At 47.1% G+C, this 17,242-nt stretch overlaps 1 protein-coding gene across 6 annotated transcripts in view; it reads right to left on the bottom strand.

Moving 5' to 3' along the window:
• LOC135901975 (uncharacterized) overlaps window positions 1–17,242 on the bottom strand; it is a 210,699-nt gene that overhangs the window by 108,272 nt on the left and 85,185 nt on the right. Inside the window, exon 1 of one of the 6 annotated variants that reach the window (XM_065431854.2) lies at window positions 8,064–8,533. The exons of the other annotated variants lie outside the window; for them this stretch is intronic. The gene's annotated coding sequence lies outside the window, so the exon portion shown is untranslated. Of the gene's footprint in view, window positions 1–8,063; window positions 8,534–17,242 lie in introns of those variants that run through there. 6 annotated transcript variants of the gene reach the window in all.

Below are 17,242 nucleotides of genomic sequence, written 5' to 3'. Positions count from 1 at the left end.
AAGCATTGCGCAGCAACGGCTTGCGTCACTTTGCTCTTAGCGGACGGTTTCGAAACAAGGCGCGCGCGCGTACTTTTGGCCAGGGAAAGCAAACGGTAAGCTATATTTGCACACCATGCAAGTAGCGTATTAACGCGGCACCAACGGCGAACGCAAGCTCTCGGAGACGACAGTTTCGCCATAAGCTGTTCAAGCTATCAAGCCGCGTCCGGGTACCGGGACCGGGAGAACTAAAAGCGAGTCGGGGGAAAAAAAAAAAAGAGAAATGTCGTCTGCAACTTCAGCGCTTGTCGTCGATCGTCTTGCTCCCGAGCGCGTGGACTGCGTTCGCTTCGGTCGTCTGGTTTCTGCGACACGTATACAAACTCCGGCGGAAAACCGCGCACAGACCAGCGTGAGCTATGGAGCCTCCGTAATGCGATACAGAGATAGGATATTTATGTGCAAATTACACGCGGCTGCGTCGTCTGCTGTTACCGATAACAGTCGGCAGACGACTGTCGTCTGCTGTTACCGATTACAGTCGGCAGACGACGATGGAAAATGTGGCAAACAATATACCCACGCAAACGGAACGTGGCCTTACACGCTGTAGTGCGCTTTATATTGACAAACCAGACGATCGCGACGTCCGTTTATTCAGCGTGTCCGAAAGACTAAGGGAGTATGGACCATAAAGATTCCTACAAAAATTGCTAGTGGGAAGTCTGGTGCTGCGATCGCAAAGCTACCACAGTAACGAAGAATTGTGCAGATGTATTCGTCTAAATATTTGCACTTGCGGCTTTCCACGTTCTTGGGGCATTGCCTTTTACGCTTAGTCTTTTCTAGTTTCTACGCAATTAGAGTTTTCTAAACTCGTAAAGGCAATGTGTCTTTAAGCACAGGGAAAATAGCTGCATTTCACTTGTTCCTATTTTGTTGGAAATGATTGATTTTCAAATTCGCAAGGCCTTTTAAAACCATGCAGAAGGATGAAGTTTAGGCAAATCCATCTATGCCCGTCATTCCCATGCTGGCGGAACCATAATATTTTTAGCTCCCGTAAACACTATAGCGCTGCAGTTATCTCTAGTATAGAATTTTTTACGCTATAGATGAGGTCACGAAGCTAAGGCGGCGCTGCAGTCTCATTCCACGCAACTGGGATGGGTACGGAGGTCCATATACCAATGGACGGATGGCAAACTTTAAAAAATCATAGTTTGCAAGGATTATTGTTCGAATCACCGAGTAACAAAGAAGTATCAACACCGTCGTCTGCTTTCGCTCACGTGATGCCTGTTCGTCTATATGTGGTTTGTACTGACGTCATCGTGGCCGCCTTCTTGGGGTACTAGAATGTCGAGAAGCTGCGTGAGCAAGAAACGTGAGAGCATGATAGGCGCGTCTATGCGTCGAACGACAAAACGATGACGGTGATAACTAGGTGCAAAACGGTCGCCGTCAAACAAGAAAGCAACGTACGTACGATATTGCGGTGCACTAACGTCATCGTGGCCGCCATGTTGGGTTACTAGCACGATAAGAAGCTGCATCTGTGACGTCGGGTGCAAAACTATAGCATAAACGCTATCCAGAATTAGCACTACTTTCTTCGGCGCACCATAGTCGATACGTCATCGCGTCTGGCAGTTATCACACGGCTTTCACACGCAGGTTTAGCGGCGCCGCTAGTTGGATCCGTGACCGACTTCGATTGTCTTCTGCGCCGCCATCGTCTGCCACGCAGCACGCGCGGCTCGCGTCTGGAAAGTCACGTGCCAAGAAGCTTGCCCACGCGAGATGTGGTTCCAGATTTGAACAGAAGACAAGAAGAAAGGGGGGCGAACTGTTTGCCATCGCGGACAGCACGAGGGGTCATAAAACAGGATATATTTTTCGCGCGCGCCATCTTAGCAGCAGCAGCAGAAGACCGGGAGCGTGCGCGTGCATAGCGGGGGAGGGACGGCGCGGGAAAACAGAAATAAAAAATGGCGTCGACCTTTTCCTTTGCTCTGTCCCGGATTTCGCAAAACGTGCGGCCGCTGCGGCGGTCATGATCAAGCGTGCAATCACGCTGACACCGAAACAACGGCAATAAAGAAAGAAGAAAGAAAGGACAGAGAGAGAGAGAGAAGGCGAAGGGACTCCTTATAGCCGACACGAGTGCGCATACTAACGAGCTTGGTTTGTGCCGAGGACTTCAGCGGCGCCCAAGGACAAGCGTCGCCAGCGGCCAATAGAGGACGCCGGAAATCGGTGACGTCACCCGCGAAGGGCACGAGAGCGCGCGCGACGTCTTTAGGGCGGCGCGTTCTGTCCCGGGGCGATTGAAAGGACAGAAATGGAAACATCGAGGAAATACTGATACTGAAAGGTAGGGAGGTCGATTATGTACGACACGCTAAACGGAAAACGTCGCCCTCGTCTGGAGCACTTCGTAGATGCACTGCTTCGCGGCGAAAGCGATGTTACGGCGAAGCTCAGGTGCGATATGGCACGCACCGATATATGGTCTTCGTAGCTCACATTCAAAACTCGTCTTAACGCCAGCACAGAGAGATACACACAACAAGGGGCCCGGTCGGCGAGGAAATTTCACAGGCCACGGTACTTGCGTGAAAACTAAATTCACACAAAACCTGCGCACATAAAGCATCGAAGTCAAAGTTTTCATATGCACATAGCAGCTTTCTTGGGCACCACATAGCCAGTTAACTACACACATTTCAAATTGAGGTTTACAAATTCTCGTGATACCCACTTGCTGCAAAGTTTGCAGGCCGAATGTACATGGGAGCACATACACAGCGTTTACTTCTAGCAGATCACTGATTTTCAATTGCGCCGCATAGAAAGCATAGAAATAGTACGTCAGATGGCACGTTAATTCCGAGGGTTTGTTAATATGTGCGTCGTCAAACGTTGTAATGCGGCCAGCCTCAAAAGAGCTACTAATCTGCATGGTCTCAAGCTTCCAACATGGCTGTACTTTTATTCTTTCTGTTTTAACCCCACAAGCGCCCAGTGTGTCATATATGGTACGCTGAGTCGAAAAACCTAAAATGGTGATTCAAGTGCTGCAAACAAAGCAAAAGCACTTAGGACCACTGTTGACACTCGAACAGTCACTGGAGCGATACTTCAACTCTGTAATGCCCACCCACGCAATTACTCATTAAACCAATCATAACTAATTACTATAGTAATAAATCTTTAATTCGAATAGCATTACGCATCTTTACATTTGTACCCTTACAAAAATGGATTTCGAGTCTATAAATCGTCTATATGCCATTCAGTGGGATTTGCGTGTAAAAGGTCTATAGAAAGTGCAACACGATAATTACAAAAAAATGTCTATGGAGATCCTAGATATTTGTGTAAAAGGCATAGCGTCATAAGCCCTGAAACTGTCTATAGAGAATAGCCTAATTTACATGATTTCTCCATAAACATTCTATAGACAGTAGTTGATAAAAAGCGTAAAGTAATTAGCCATTTGACTGTCTATAGAGAAGTCTACAGGGGTGAACAGCCATTTCACCTTTCGGCGCAGGCAAAAATCCGATTTGGCGCAGCAGCAAGCACTTTTGGCACAGGGTCCAAAGCACGTGTGCTTAATATATACCATGCAAATACTGACTGATCGAAAGAGTGCCTTTAATCCTAGAAGGTGACATTCTCCTTCGGCCAACTCCGCGGGGTAGCACACGGGTTCGATGAACACCGAAATAGCGCTCCAGAAAGACTATACCGTCTACCACCCAGTCACATATTGTCGTGACTGGGCGGCCATCAGATCGCCCATCGGTCGCGCTATATCCCACACGCTGCGAAATGAATTGAGCGGCGCACAAAGCGCGAGTAGCTCGACACGGGTTCATCATATAAACACGCAGAAATGCTGGAAAAAACAGTGAGCGGCACTATATATTGCACGTCTATCAGAGAAAAACGCGCGAATGATGAATCGGATGAGTTCGATAAGCCCACAGTTTCTCATTACAGAGCGAGAAACTCTATCGACGGGCCCCTGCTTGTGTTTGTGATGACGATGGCAGTGCACTGCTGGTTTTGATTTCAGTTTTTATAGCTGCGAAGCATCGACGGAAGCAGGGTTTCGCTTTTATGCATGGTTTGGCGCAGGCTCAGCGCAATATTCCGCTAAAATGCCGTTTTGGCGCAGTTTGGCGCGATTGGCCAAGCTGTTTCACCAGTGAGTCTGTAGAATGTGCCTATAGACAGTGTATTGACCTCATAGGCAAATGTCTACACTCTTCGTGGGTAGAAATAAAGTGACAATGTAGTTCCGAATTTTCTCTGCGTGGAGTAGTATTTCGGCTTTCTGTTTCTTTATTGAGGTATTAAGCCTACAACACAGTGCGAACATGTGATGATGCATTTGAATTCCATAAAAGAAGTGCAGCGAAACTGGAGATTGACTTGTTGTCGGACGTTAGCCTCTGCATGCGCTCCCACGCACATTCTGCGTCCATGTCGTTGAACGTGGGCCACGACAATTTGTCAAGAAGCAGCTACGTGAGCGAGGACTTGCACGTATATATGCACAGGGACAAGGTATCACGGGCTCAAAATCTCTGCGGGGTGCACCGCAACCTCGAACATGCGGCAGCAGCGTTCATCAGACTTTGGTGTCCGTGCTGAGCTAAATTGGTGCAGCATTCGTTGAACAAATTTATCCAACCACTCTGTGAAAAGGCTATGGAATTACGCACACGATGTTTATGCATGCTGTCCCAAAGAGATAAAGGTTTAATGATACGAAATGTAGAGAGGTCGGCCTGAGGTAAATTTCTCTAGCCAGCTACTCTATGTTGGGGGAAGGAGAAGAAGGAAAGAGGAAAGAAAAAGGCGCATTATGGGTGACGATGATAAGAAGAGGAAGATGTGAAACATATAGTAAGCGAATTTCTGCAGGTCGTCTACAATGAATGAACCGCCCACGGATCTGTGAAATTATGGATTCACATTGTCAATCACGCGATGTGCATGGGAACGGTTACCACAGTCAAAAGGAAACTCTTCGGGGAGGTAAAATGAGTGTCTTAGAAAAGAAGCGTCGGAAAAAGTCACTCGAGTCAAGACTGACGCGTCCTATGCAGAATAATTCCTGTTTCAAAGGATGTTGATATGGTTGCGCAGGAAAAAAAAAAGTGATCACGGAACATCGTTGCTGTTCTGTTTCACAGGAGGCTGCTGTTGCTGCGCAGGAAGGAAAATGATCGCCCAACATCGTTGTTGTTCTTATCGCAGTGCGCACAATACAAAGATCTTGCCCTTGAATAGTTCTTTTTTTCGCTAACGCGGGCAAGGATGCCATGCGGAACTGTTCCACTCTGTGGGCGATGCCTGCTGTGGTGGATACGAGTCACGGCCGCGGCGATGACTCCATTCCGTTCAGTTACACGGGACGCCAAAAACTTTCGTGTGCCGAGGTTTCTGTCTGTGTTAAAGAACACTAGAAAGTCGAACTCACGCGCCCTGGTTCATTCTAAACTGCGGCAATTGTAGCCCTGGAGAAATGCAGTTCATATTAATAAACTTTAAAAAGCGACGTCAATTCAGGGTTCTGCGCGAACGGTGTTGAGAATCTGTCCCGTGTTTCGCCAATTACGACGGTATACGGAATAAGTTCAACAGCCAAAACCATGAAGTAAAGCCCCTCGTCCAGATTCCGCTGTATCATCAGGTGCGCCAATGACAGAAGCCGTTTTTTTTTTCTTTGCAAAGGCATGTTTTCCTCCGCAGCATTTGGCGTTGTATCTCTCATCATTAAAAGCCTGTCAAACCATGACTGGATGTGTCATGCATCAATCAATGTGCGTCATATATGTCCAGCTCCTGCAAAGCTTACGCGAGATATAATCGAGGCACAGGCCTCCATAATACTCAGTGAAGGTCTCAAGCGTGTCGGTATACATCGTATTCTTTTTACTGCCTCACAAAAAAATATATGTTTCCTAAAGTGAAAGATAAACAGAAAGCTTTACGAGGCTTTTCAATGATTTCGTTCTATGAACGCGTAAAACACGTCAGGCTATGTTTCCAGTTTCGCTATTGTTATGTGTGTTCATGTGTGCCTTATATATATTGGCAAGGTTTTTTTGTTATTATTTTATCGCGTCCTCTCTAAACATGAATGACCGAAGCGCCCAAGAAAATTTCTATACTTTTCTTCACAAATACCTGATCTCTATTGCAATACGTTGGGCTTACTTTGCCACACCACCTAATGTGCTCCGTACGCATTTCGACCGAAAAGTTGCTGGATAGGCCACGTCGCTTTCCTCTGCGAACTTTTTTACCCGTTACAGCACTGACGAAGTTCGTCATGACAAAACTGCTCTTCAGTCCTGCAGATATCACGTGCCGAGGTGGTTCAACGGCAGTCCCGTTCTGCTGATGAAAACGATGTCGCCGGTTCGAATCACTGTCGTGGCGGCCTCATTGTCACGGGCGCCAGAATGCAGGAGACGACTCTGTATTTACCATTTAGGCTCAGGATAAAGAACTTCCAGGCGGTTGAAAGTTAATCCCAAGCCCCCTTGGCCAAGCAATTGCTCTGGGACATTCTACCAAATCAGTCGACATAAGCAAATCAATCAGTCAGCCATTTGCTGATGTGCAGACATGTCACGCCTAAACATGTATGCACAAGTTATTAAAAATATCGATCCTAGTTTATAAATGAAAAGTTTGTCAGCAATGTCTATAAAGACTATATAGATGTATTGTCGGCTTTGATAGCAGACACAAGGAACCAATTCATCTGTAAAAAAGGGGAGCTTCAATTCGAATACACACGAAATCTGGATAGATGTTCAAGCGCCCCCACGCATAACCAAATCAACCAATAAATTACCGGGCAATACAAAAACGTAAGCGCACACCGAGTGATTATTGCACCTACTAACAATTGTTAAGCGTTTGCTAGTCAAGTTAAGTAGCAAATTAGTTCAAATAAGAAGATCGCGAGAGACAGGGGGCCAACAAAGAAAGACGCACACGTGTGAATTGTCAACATGTATTACGTTGATGTCCATATACGTCCATATGTATTTTAACATGTACTACCTACATGCCCAAGTCTCTACCCTTCATAGCAAATTAGGTCGGTATCCTAGCACTGTAAGATAGGTGAGCTGAATACATTTGAAAACAAAATCTATTTTCAGTCGTCTCTGGCGCAAAAGCCCACCTACTATCCTTACGCCGACAACCGCATGCTAATACGCAGCATTTGGCACGATCGCAATTACCGCTCAGATCGCGCCATTATACCCCGAATGACTAAACTACTTTCATAAGTCGGCGTAATTACCGTCATTCCAGAATGGCGCTTATTAAAGGCCGGTTTTCCACGAGGCGCGTAGGATGAATCCATCAAATATTCCCAATAACGTTAGATTGGAAGTTTGTTCTCGCACTGAATAACGGTTTCACGCACAGATTCCTTATCACACCGAGCTTCCTGTACGGGTTTACTTGGCCCGTTGACCCTCAACAGCCGACCTAGAATCGTTGAGATACGATATCTGTCAGGCCAGCACCTCAATATTGATTTGCGCAATTGGAACGCAACGCAGTTTTCTGGAGACCTTCCGGCCGAAGATATCACTGGAAAGATATTGTCTGCCACGACAACCTTTAGAGGCCTTTTCCATTGCGCCGTGCTCAAACGTCCGATCTTTCGTCTGATGTCTGGAGGTCGCAAAAAAGCTCCGTTATTTCTTGAACTCCTCTGTCGAGTTTTTTACGCGGGGAAAACATTGAAAACGAGAAACCTTACGCCATAGTCTTTCTAAAAAATGAAATCGACCTTTGTGCATGCTTATATTTCCGATAGTAGATGAAAAAATGAAACGTGTACAGAATTCGGATTATCTATGTGGCATAGGAATAAACAACAGGTCCGTAACGCGCAACTTCTTGCTCTCGTCCTTCATTCCCAATTACAGAGCAAATTTTTCCTTCCATTTCACGTCAACCCTTCTTTATGGCCAATTTCCTTCCGGTACGGTTGCGCTGGTTTAAGAAGTGCGCAGATTTCCACCAACCTCGAGTCAAGGTTCCTCCGGATGCCTGCCAGGTATCCAAACGATGGCCTCGCCGAGCTCAGCTGACAAAACTAACACTTCGACGTCAAATCCTCGCACTTCGATGGCCGAGCACAACTCCTGTCATCACGGCACACAAAAAATGCACAGTTCACATTCGACGACGAGATGCCCCGCTCTTCCGAGACGAATTCACTCCTCACGGAGCAACTGGTCGCTCGAGAAACTGTAGTTCCGGGATTACAAACGTTTGCAGACGTCCTCCGGAACTTCGTCTGGAACTAAAACGGGAGTAGTTAAGAGCCTTCTTCCTTTTTTCAGCGGTGGGCTAAAGATGATGAACTTCTCACAACGTCCGTGCTTAAGCCGTCGCCGTCCCACAGCATAAGCGTAGCACACACACGCAAGCAAAGGCACCGAGCGCGGAGCGTCGTCTGCTCGCGGCCGAGAGGCTGTCGTCTGCTCCGAGCGATTGGGGAGGGGAGAAACGAGAAAACGCGAGAGGAGGGCGGCTCACGCGGGGTTGCCAGACGAGGAGTGGGAACCGTCTAACATTGGTGTCACCTTATCGCACGCGTCAGGGAGTGGAAAACAAAAATGAAGCGCAAAAGAGAGTGGCGCACTTGGAACGGGTCGAAGCAGAAACCCGTTTTCTTTTATGAGTTTTCGCTCGCGCCGTTCGGCCACCGATCCTCGCCTGACTCGCCGCTCGACACGCTCCTATTAAGAGGAAGCGGTACTAAGATCAGGCGCAATTCCAATACTTTTTGTCTAAATTCAGAGGGAACGAAGCCATGCTAATTTTGCTCAACCGCTGCAGATATTTAAGTAGAGTATCTTCGAATTATTCACAATTTACACACAAGTTTAGTTCTTTACCTCTGAAACAAACTTTTTAATGAGTCCGACAAGTTCCCAAGATTAGCATCTGTAACGAAGAAGAAGCGCCAGTCAGCCCGGTACATCTCCAGCGTATGGATTGTAACGAAGTGCCTGTCAGTCAGGCGTATCACCAGTGCTTTATGCACGGGGCCGGTTCTGACTGCTCGCAGGATTTTGACTACTGCACCGAGTTCGACCTCTCACTCCTTACGTACGCTGTCAATAAACACCTTGACACATCAAAATTTGCGCATTTGGGAGCGTTTCGAAAGGGAACTATGGACACTTTTATTGCACAGCTCATTGATCGCTATTTCCTTCGCAACCTTAAGTAGATAACCTTTGCAAACGCTGAGGCTTCTACAATAAGTCGCCTAGCATTCGTAACCAGTAAATCACCTAATAGCAACATATAACTCATCTGATAACTGTAACCGAGAACTCATCTACTAGTATCCGTTAACAAGCTCATCTAATAATCACAACCGATAACTTTATTAACCCTGAGCTCCATCTAACAATCGTAACAACTAACTCGTCTACTAATCGTAGCCCCTAAGTCGTTTAATAGTCGTAACAGGGGTTTTCGAGTAGCAGAATGGGCGCTAACGGAAGCAAAGCTCAATCGAAGGCTGCAAAGAACTCGTTGGAATGGTTAGATTAGATTTAAGGCTAGAGGTACAATTCGACTGTTTTACGACAAGGAGTAATCCAAGACATCTGCAGTGGATGTCCTGCTGTGTACGTCACCAAAATTAGAATCAGATTTGAGGCCCGTAATTATAGTTTTCTGTACGGCATTCAGTAATTTTACAGGCGTATCGTACTGGTATTCTTGCGCAAATATATAGCGGTAATAAAACTAAATGATTAGACGATAACCAAGAATTGTACGTAAAACACACGAAAGCGTGCATCTGGCATATAAGACAGCATATATAAATATTTATGTGACGAGGCCAATTGGATCAGGGGAGAGCACAGAAGGACCGGAGAGAGAACAGAAGTGCATGAGATCTCCTCAGATCCGTCTGCTTATTTTGACGGAGCTGTCAGCACAAGCTATTGCCTTTTCATAAAGAGGAATCAACGGACAGAAGAGGAGGAGACCGACCGCAAACACGGATTAGGTTGGTGTCAGTGAGATAGGAGTGAAGGACTCTATGGAGGCACAATTTAAAGAAGGAAAAAGGAGGTTTCGAGACAGAAAAGGTTTCAATGGTGTGCCGATTGAATCCTGAACAGAAGACGCAGAACGGGGACAGAAGTGTAGTTCGTTCCCAAATCCGTCTGCTTATTTTGACGGAGGCGTTAAAAGGAGCTGTTGTCTCTGCAACAAAAAACACCAACAACGAACAAAAAAGAGGGTGGGGAGATGAAAAGGAGGCAGGCAGATTGAAGGCAAAGATTAGGGTGGTGTCAGGGGAGATAGGAGTGTAAGTCTTTATGAAAGCACAATAAGAAAGGAGGTAAGTAGCAGACGACGCCTTTTTTGAAACTGGAACCCGGCGCGCAGTACCAGAAGGAAGAGAAGAACGTATACGGCGGCTATACGGCCAAATCAGTGAGGGGGGGGGGGGGGGGGGGGCTCTTCGTTTTAGGAGCGAGTGTTGTCCCGAAAGTTGAACTTGATACAGTTTTTGCTGCGATCACGTTGTGCACGCGTGTGCGGGAGGGATCAAAGGCCGGGTAACCTGTCACGTCCGCCGCCCTTGGTTGTAAGGGAGGGAAGGAGAGAAGAAATACGAAGCGACGGCCGCTCAAGTGCGAGTGTGTTTTTGCTGGACTTCTTTTTTCTTTGAGGCCGGTGTGGGGTTAGTGGTATTGGTGGTCACGGGTGGGCTTGTGAGCTGCCGTCATCTATAGAATTGGGTCGATGGCCCCAAACGATTGCCGTGCTTGCGAGTGCGTGCGTGGCTGAGTGTTGGCTGTGCTTTACGCGCCGAGGTTTGGCGGCGAAGTAGCGAAAGAGTCAGCTTTTTCGTATCTCCCAACTTTGGTCCCGGCAAAGATCGAGATGGGCTGCCCCCCCCCCCCCTTCAATTTCTCGATCGGGAACAGTCAAATGCTTTTTTTTTTCTTCTCTCTCACCCTTACAAACGCACTTAGGAAGGAGGGAAGACTTAGTAGAAGCAGAAGGCAGGGGTCCTTCTCCGCTTGCGGTCGCGATTCTCCGAGCTTTATTTTTTTCTGGTCACTTCGCGGGACCTACACATACGCACCCGGACACCAGCGTTGTTTTGATGCGTGATCCTACTACCGAAGCGACGTTTCGGACCTGCCTGCGTAGGGGGGTTGGGGTGTCTGCTTTCTTTCCAGGGAGCCGGCATGGTTGCTTCTGCGATGTCGGGATGCGTCGTGTGGTGGTGGTGTTTGGAAAGCCGGGTCCGCGCTGCTAGGATGAAGGAAGTAACGTTTCCGAGGGACTCGTTCTCTGTGTAAAGTACGCAGACCGAACGCATCCTCGTTTCCAGACGACTTCGCGGAAAACCACTGGCTTTTCCTGCCGTCGCCAACAAACAACGTCAGCTATAGATTTCATTATTATACCGGTTAAGAGTGAAACACGATGCAATGACTGTGGGGCAAGTGTAACAGCGTTTCTATATTCGTTCGAAAACATCAAAATGGAAACTAAAGCAAGGAAATTTGGGGCAATACACAGTGATGAAGGCTGCCACGAGACTATGCGGGGAAAATGGTAATCGCGTAAGATATGAAGTAACGTAGCGAGTTCGGTATAAGAAGCGCGAAGGTGGCAGATAAGAACAACTTGTGTGGCTTCCGATCTGGTCCGAGATAGACAGGCCGGCGGAACTGGAAGAAACGTTGGGATTTTAATCACGAATTAGGCCTTCACGAGTAAAGACAGCACAAAGGAAAAAAAATTATGGGGTTTTACGTGCCAAAACCACTTTCTGATTATGAGGCACGCCGTAGTGGAGGACTCCGGAAATTTCGACCACCTGGGGTTCTTTAACGTGCACCTAAATCTAAGTACACGGGTGTTTTCGCATTTCGCCCCAATCGAAATGCGGCCGCCGTGGCCGGGATTCGATCCCGCGACCTCGTGCTCAGCAGCCTAACACCATAGCCACTGACCAACCACGGCGGGTCAGCACAAAGAGCGATGGACACTGTTGATCTGTATCGAAATTTTACGCTACGTACTTACACACTAGAATAATTTTCGTGGGGCTCGATTTGCGTCGTAACGCGCAAAACAATGTCAGCAGCCATTAGGTTAGAGAACACCGAAACAATTCTTGCACCGTCTGGGGCTTATCCTGCCTCCAACGCGGTAATCGTTGTCTATCTTGAATGCACTGGCTCCCTTCAACGCACTGGCCGGCCACGGTAGATTAGTGGCCATGGTCAGAATCCTTCAAAAACGTACCGAGTGACTGCTATGACACCGCCTTGCTGAGCTGGAGATCGCCGGTTAGATCCCAGCTGCGGAGGCCACATTTCGATGGGAGCGAAATATATATATATTTTTTTTCAAAAATGCTGCTGTACTTAGATTTAGCTGCCCGTTAGAGAAACCTCGGTGGTCAAGTTTGATCCGGAGTCACCCACTACAGCATGCCTCATAGTCAGATGGTGGTTTTCGCATGTAAAACATCAGGATGCAATTTTTCTTTCATTCTGTTAGGAACTTTCCTGTTAGGAATGCTGCGTCACGCTGACAAAGTGCATGCCATTCCTGACCTAAATATACCTAGCGTGTATAGCATTAAAAAAGGTAAGGCATGCAAAATAAACGACGAAATGTTTTTATTTATTTATTTATTTATTTATTTATTTATTTAATACTAGCTGTCAACCCCCGACTGCAAGTCATTACAGGGAGGGCAAAATAAAGATGCAAGAAGCACATCTAAAGAAACACTAATCTATAGAAAACGGTCAATTTACCAAAAGGAACTAAGAATCAGATTCGTGGTAATACATGTCCACAGCGTGTTCAAAAGCCCGGACTTCATCTGAAGCAGCAACCAACCTGTGTAAGTGGTTCCACAATGCAATTGCCTAAGGGGAAAAAGGTGTACTTGCATATGGACAAGGTTTCTCAAAAAGTGGTTAAATTTTTTTAAGGTTACGTTTTTGATTCCTTCGTGACCCGGAATAATGTCTAGGGATATATATAGGGGGAGGGGTACGTTGGCGACTCCTTTGTGCTTGAGTGACGCTTTGTTCCATTTTTGTCTGCACATTGTGTTGATGACCGCTAGCTGCCAGGTTAAACCGTGTTCCCAATAGAGCGCTGCTTTTAGGAACCAGCAGCCAAACTGGACCTCTGGAAATACGTGATCGCCACCAGCGACGTTCGCACATAAATTACTGTTCGAGAAAGGCAAAAACACGTGCACTGCCGATGACTGTTTTCCACTGCTTTCCAAGTCACCGTACGAGTATCATCATCATCATCATCATCATCATCATCATCATAACCATCATCATCATCAGCCTGGTTACGCCCACTGCAGGGCAAAGGCCTCTCCTATACTTCTCCAACTACCCTGGTCATGTACTAATTGTGGCCATGTTGTGCCTGCAAACGTATTAATGTCATCTGCCCACCTAACTTTCTGCCGCCCCCTGCTACGCTTCCCTTCCCTTGGATTCCAGACCGTAACCCTTAATGACCATCGGTTATCTTCCCTCCTCATTACATGTCCGGCCCATGCCCATTTCTTTTTCTTGATTTCAACTAAGATGTCATTTACCCGCGTTTGTTCCCTCACCCAATCTGCTCTTTTCTTATCCCTTAACGTTACATCCATCATTACGAGTATAGGCTAGTCCGAAATTATCGCGATAGCTCAATATAGCTGTGGTGTTCCGCTGCTGAGAACGGAGTCGAGCGTTTGCTTACCTGACGCACCGTGTACTCAAATTCAGAACCAAGAACACCCACGTTGTTAGAGTATATCCGAAGCCCCAATCAATCAATCAATCAATCAATCAATCAATCAATCAATCAATCAATCAATCAATCAATCAATCAATCGATCGATCGATCGATCGATCGATCGATCGATCGATCGATACAAAGTTTCCCAGCTGGACAAGGTGCACAAAGCTACTAGTACGGAAATTCGTTGGAAATCCCTACAGCTACAAAAGCATTTCGTTGTATAGCTGATGACCACCACCCCGAAAACATTTCAAGCATTACTCCCGGCGTACAATTCCCTAATCAAAGCGTTGCAGTTTTCTGATGCCGGCCTACAGGGCTACTTAGACAACGGCCCGCCTATTCTGCGTTTGCAGACTATGGTTACTTTAGAAAGAACAGTGCCAGTGTAACGCAGTGAACATTCATCAAAGACTGACATCCTTTGAGCTACGACACGTACGTGGCCCACGTTTCGTGTATGTTTTGCATCAGCTGTGTCGTGCACTGCAGTGCATGTCATTTCATTTTTCGCCACACACACCTGGAGTGTATAATGGTATAGGCATGCCACCAAGAAAACCTTTCCATGATTCCCCAAATGCCCCCCCCCCCCCATTTCCCTCCTCTCTCTCTCTCTCTCTCTCTCTCTCTCTCTCTCTCTCTCCGACCACGGCTACAGCACGGCCTGGCTTTCATGATTTCTTCAGTACGTTCCAAGAATAATGCAAACTTTACTTAGTTTCAAGGCAGAGCGCCGTCAGCGAAAGGAGCTGCTACACTCGTACCTGCAAGAAGGCTTTTCATAAAGCAGGTATAAAAAAGGAAAGACATAGCTGCCTAAATAAACAAAACGAAAAAAGTTTACGGAGCACTTGGGAACGCAAGTTTTCATTTCACTTCTGGTAATTTCTAACTCCGAGTGGAAACGTGATATAGCCATCGTTTTGGCATAGCGTGCCGAGAAGGTCCGGGTACGCAGTATCGTGACGAATGCGCTCGGCTAGAGCACTGTATATTCCATATTTAATTGCGTACGTAACTTTTCAAGTGCGACACTCCAATAACGAACGAAGATCTCGCTTTGCCCTACGAATCCATATTGAGAATTAGCCTAAGCTCAAGAGAAGAGACTTAACATGGCCAATGCGAGGTTGTGTCACAGTTCACATAACACAGAATCACGAACAAAACAATCAAAGCTGCCACCACACAGACACAGGATCATAAAAAAATGGGCTTTGCGAAACCAAGAAGTCACAGAAGCAAGCGGTGCTCGCGCTAATCCCTGAACTTAAAAAAATTAGATTATGGGGTTTTACGTGCTAAAACCAGTTTCTGATTATGAGGCACGCCGTAGTGGAGGACTCCGGAAATTTCGACCACCTGGGGTTCTTTAACGTGCACCTAAATCTAAGTACACGGGTGTTTTCGCATTTCGCCCCCATCGAAATGCGGCCGCCGGGGCCGGGATTCGACCCCGAGACATCGTGCTCAGCAGCCTAACACCATAGCCACTCAGCAACCACGGCGGGTATCCCTGAACTTGCACTTCCCTGAACTTGCACTTCGTGCAACTATCCGTCACATTATTATTGTTACACCTGCAGGCTGAGCAACAAAACGCATCCCTTAAATCTTCTTTTTTATAAATCATGTTTAAAACAAGTCCTCGAGGGCGCCTAATTCCATTTTGCATCGATCGCTTCTGAATCAAGTTTGCGTCGATCACTGTTCGCATCCCGCGCAAAGTAAGCCACGCGCTCTTTTGTTCCCCGACATGCGCTCAACTCGCGCTGAAAACAACAAACACACAAATGTCAGGCGGCGAACTTGGCCGGTCGCGTTCGATCGCCTCAAGCTTTCTTGAGAACAGGAATCAGCCTCGACCTCGTATTTACGCGGGGCGAGGCGCGCTGCTGACCTCGAAGCGCGCATGCGTGCACGTCACCACGAAGTCAACGGATTGGTTAACGCTGTCAGTGCGCATGCGCGAAGCCTGATGATGCAGATTTGCAACTCGCCGCTTAGCAAGGCGGCGCTTTGCTTCATCCGATCCCTGAGCAGATCTACTACTACAAACCGATAGGTGGTATCCGCTCTAACGAGGTCAGTCGAAGAATAGGAAGAAACACAAAAGCACTTACATGCGAACGTTTTTGGGACGAATCCGAAGCCTGAGGTAAAGCTGACTCTTTCTTTCCTTCTTTCTTTCATTTCTCTTCCTATACATAGTTTTGTTCCTCACTTCTCTTTCTCTCTTCCTTCATTCCTTTCTTTCTTTCTTTCTTTCTTTCTTTCTTTCTTTCTTTCTTTCTTTCTTTCTGTCCTTTAGTTATTTTTGTTTCCTCTTCGCATCACCGTTTACCGGTTGATCGAAACGACCGAACGAATCGCCTCAAGCACGATAAACGGAAACGCGAAGGTCGTTACGGAACTTCTTACGTCACCATTTCTTTCTACCCCAAAAATTGACTTCCGACGAAACGACGGCCTCCCGCAAAGTCAATCAGCCGCGAGAAAAGGGCAAAATACAAAGAACGGCAAACGAAAAATCCCATCGGCCATAAACGAAACACGCGTATCCTCTTCAGCCGCCCGCTGTTTAAGTAGAGCACTCATGCGCAAACTGCTTCGCTAGCTTTTTATGTCCGGACGACAAATGGAATACAAAAACCGATAGCCGGCTGGGAAGGGGGGGGGGGCGCAGAATAAAAAATAGCAGACGACAAGAATGAGCGAATAATAGGTTCGTGCGGAGGAAGCAGACGAAAAGCGGATACCAGGTGAGGAAAAGACGCAAAAAAAAAGTGTGGACGACTTTTGTGGATTCGTCTGCGTGCGCGACGCAGACGTGCGTGTGCGAAACCGCACGTCTGTCGAGACAACAAAAAACTAGGCCTAATAGGATGATTGGGGTTGCGTTTCAGAAAGATGGAGATCCGATGAAGCACGATAAAGAAAGAAAGATGGGAAAGAGGTAGAGACGTACGGCGAGGGTGAAAGCATTAAATGCGCATTCACAAGGAACTTACAGCAACCAGAGGGGAAGGATCGTTATAAAAGCAAAACGCAAGGAGAAAAAAAAAAGAAAAAAATGTGAGATAGCGATCAACTGGAGCAGACGCGTGCGGCAAGCTCACGCTGATCCGCTAGCATACTAACGACAACTTCGGCAATAAAAGACAAGCCTCCTCGCGTTGGCGCCAAGAGGAAACGATTTGACAGACGACACCGAACTGCCTACCAATCAGGTCGCGCACGCGCGCCTACGTCACGACAACGACGACGTCGTCGTCTGCTGGTGTTCGTGTGATATACCACGCGTGCTCGTGTGCTGCGACGCGCAACAGCCCAGCGCTTCAAGTCCATGGGAAAAAGAAGCAGAAGAAGGACA

This window comes from Dermacentor albipictus, chromosome 9, assembly GCF_038994185.2.
Source record: "Dermacentor albipictus isolate Rhodes 1998 colony chromosome 9, USDA_Dalb.pri_finalv2, whole genome shotgun sequence".
NCBI lineage: Eukaryota > Metazoa > Arthropoda > Arachnida > Ixodida > Ixodidae > Dermacentor > Dermacentor albipictus.
This window is presented reverse-complemented; position numbering and strand designations above follow the sequence as displayed.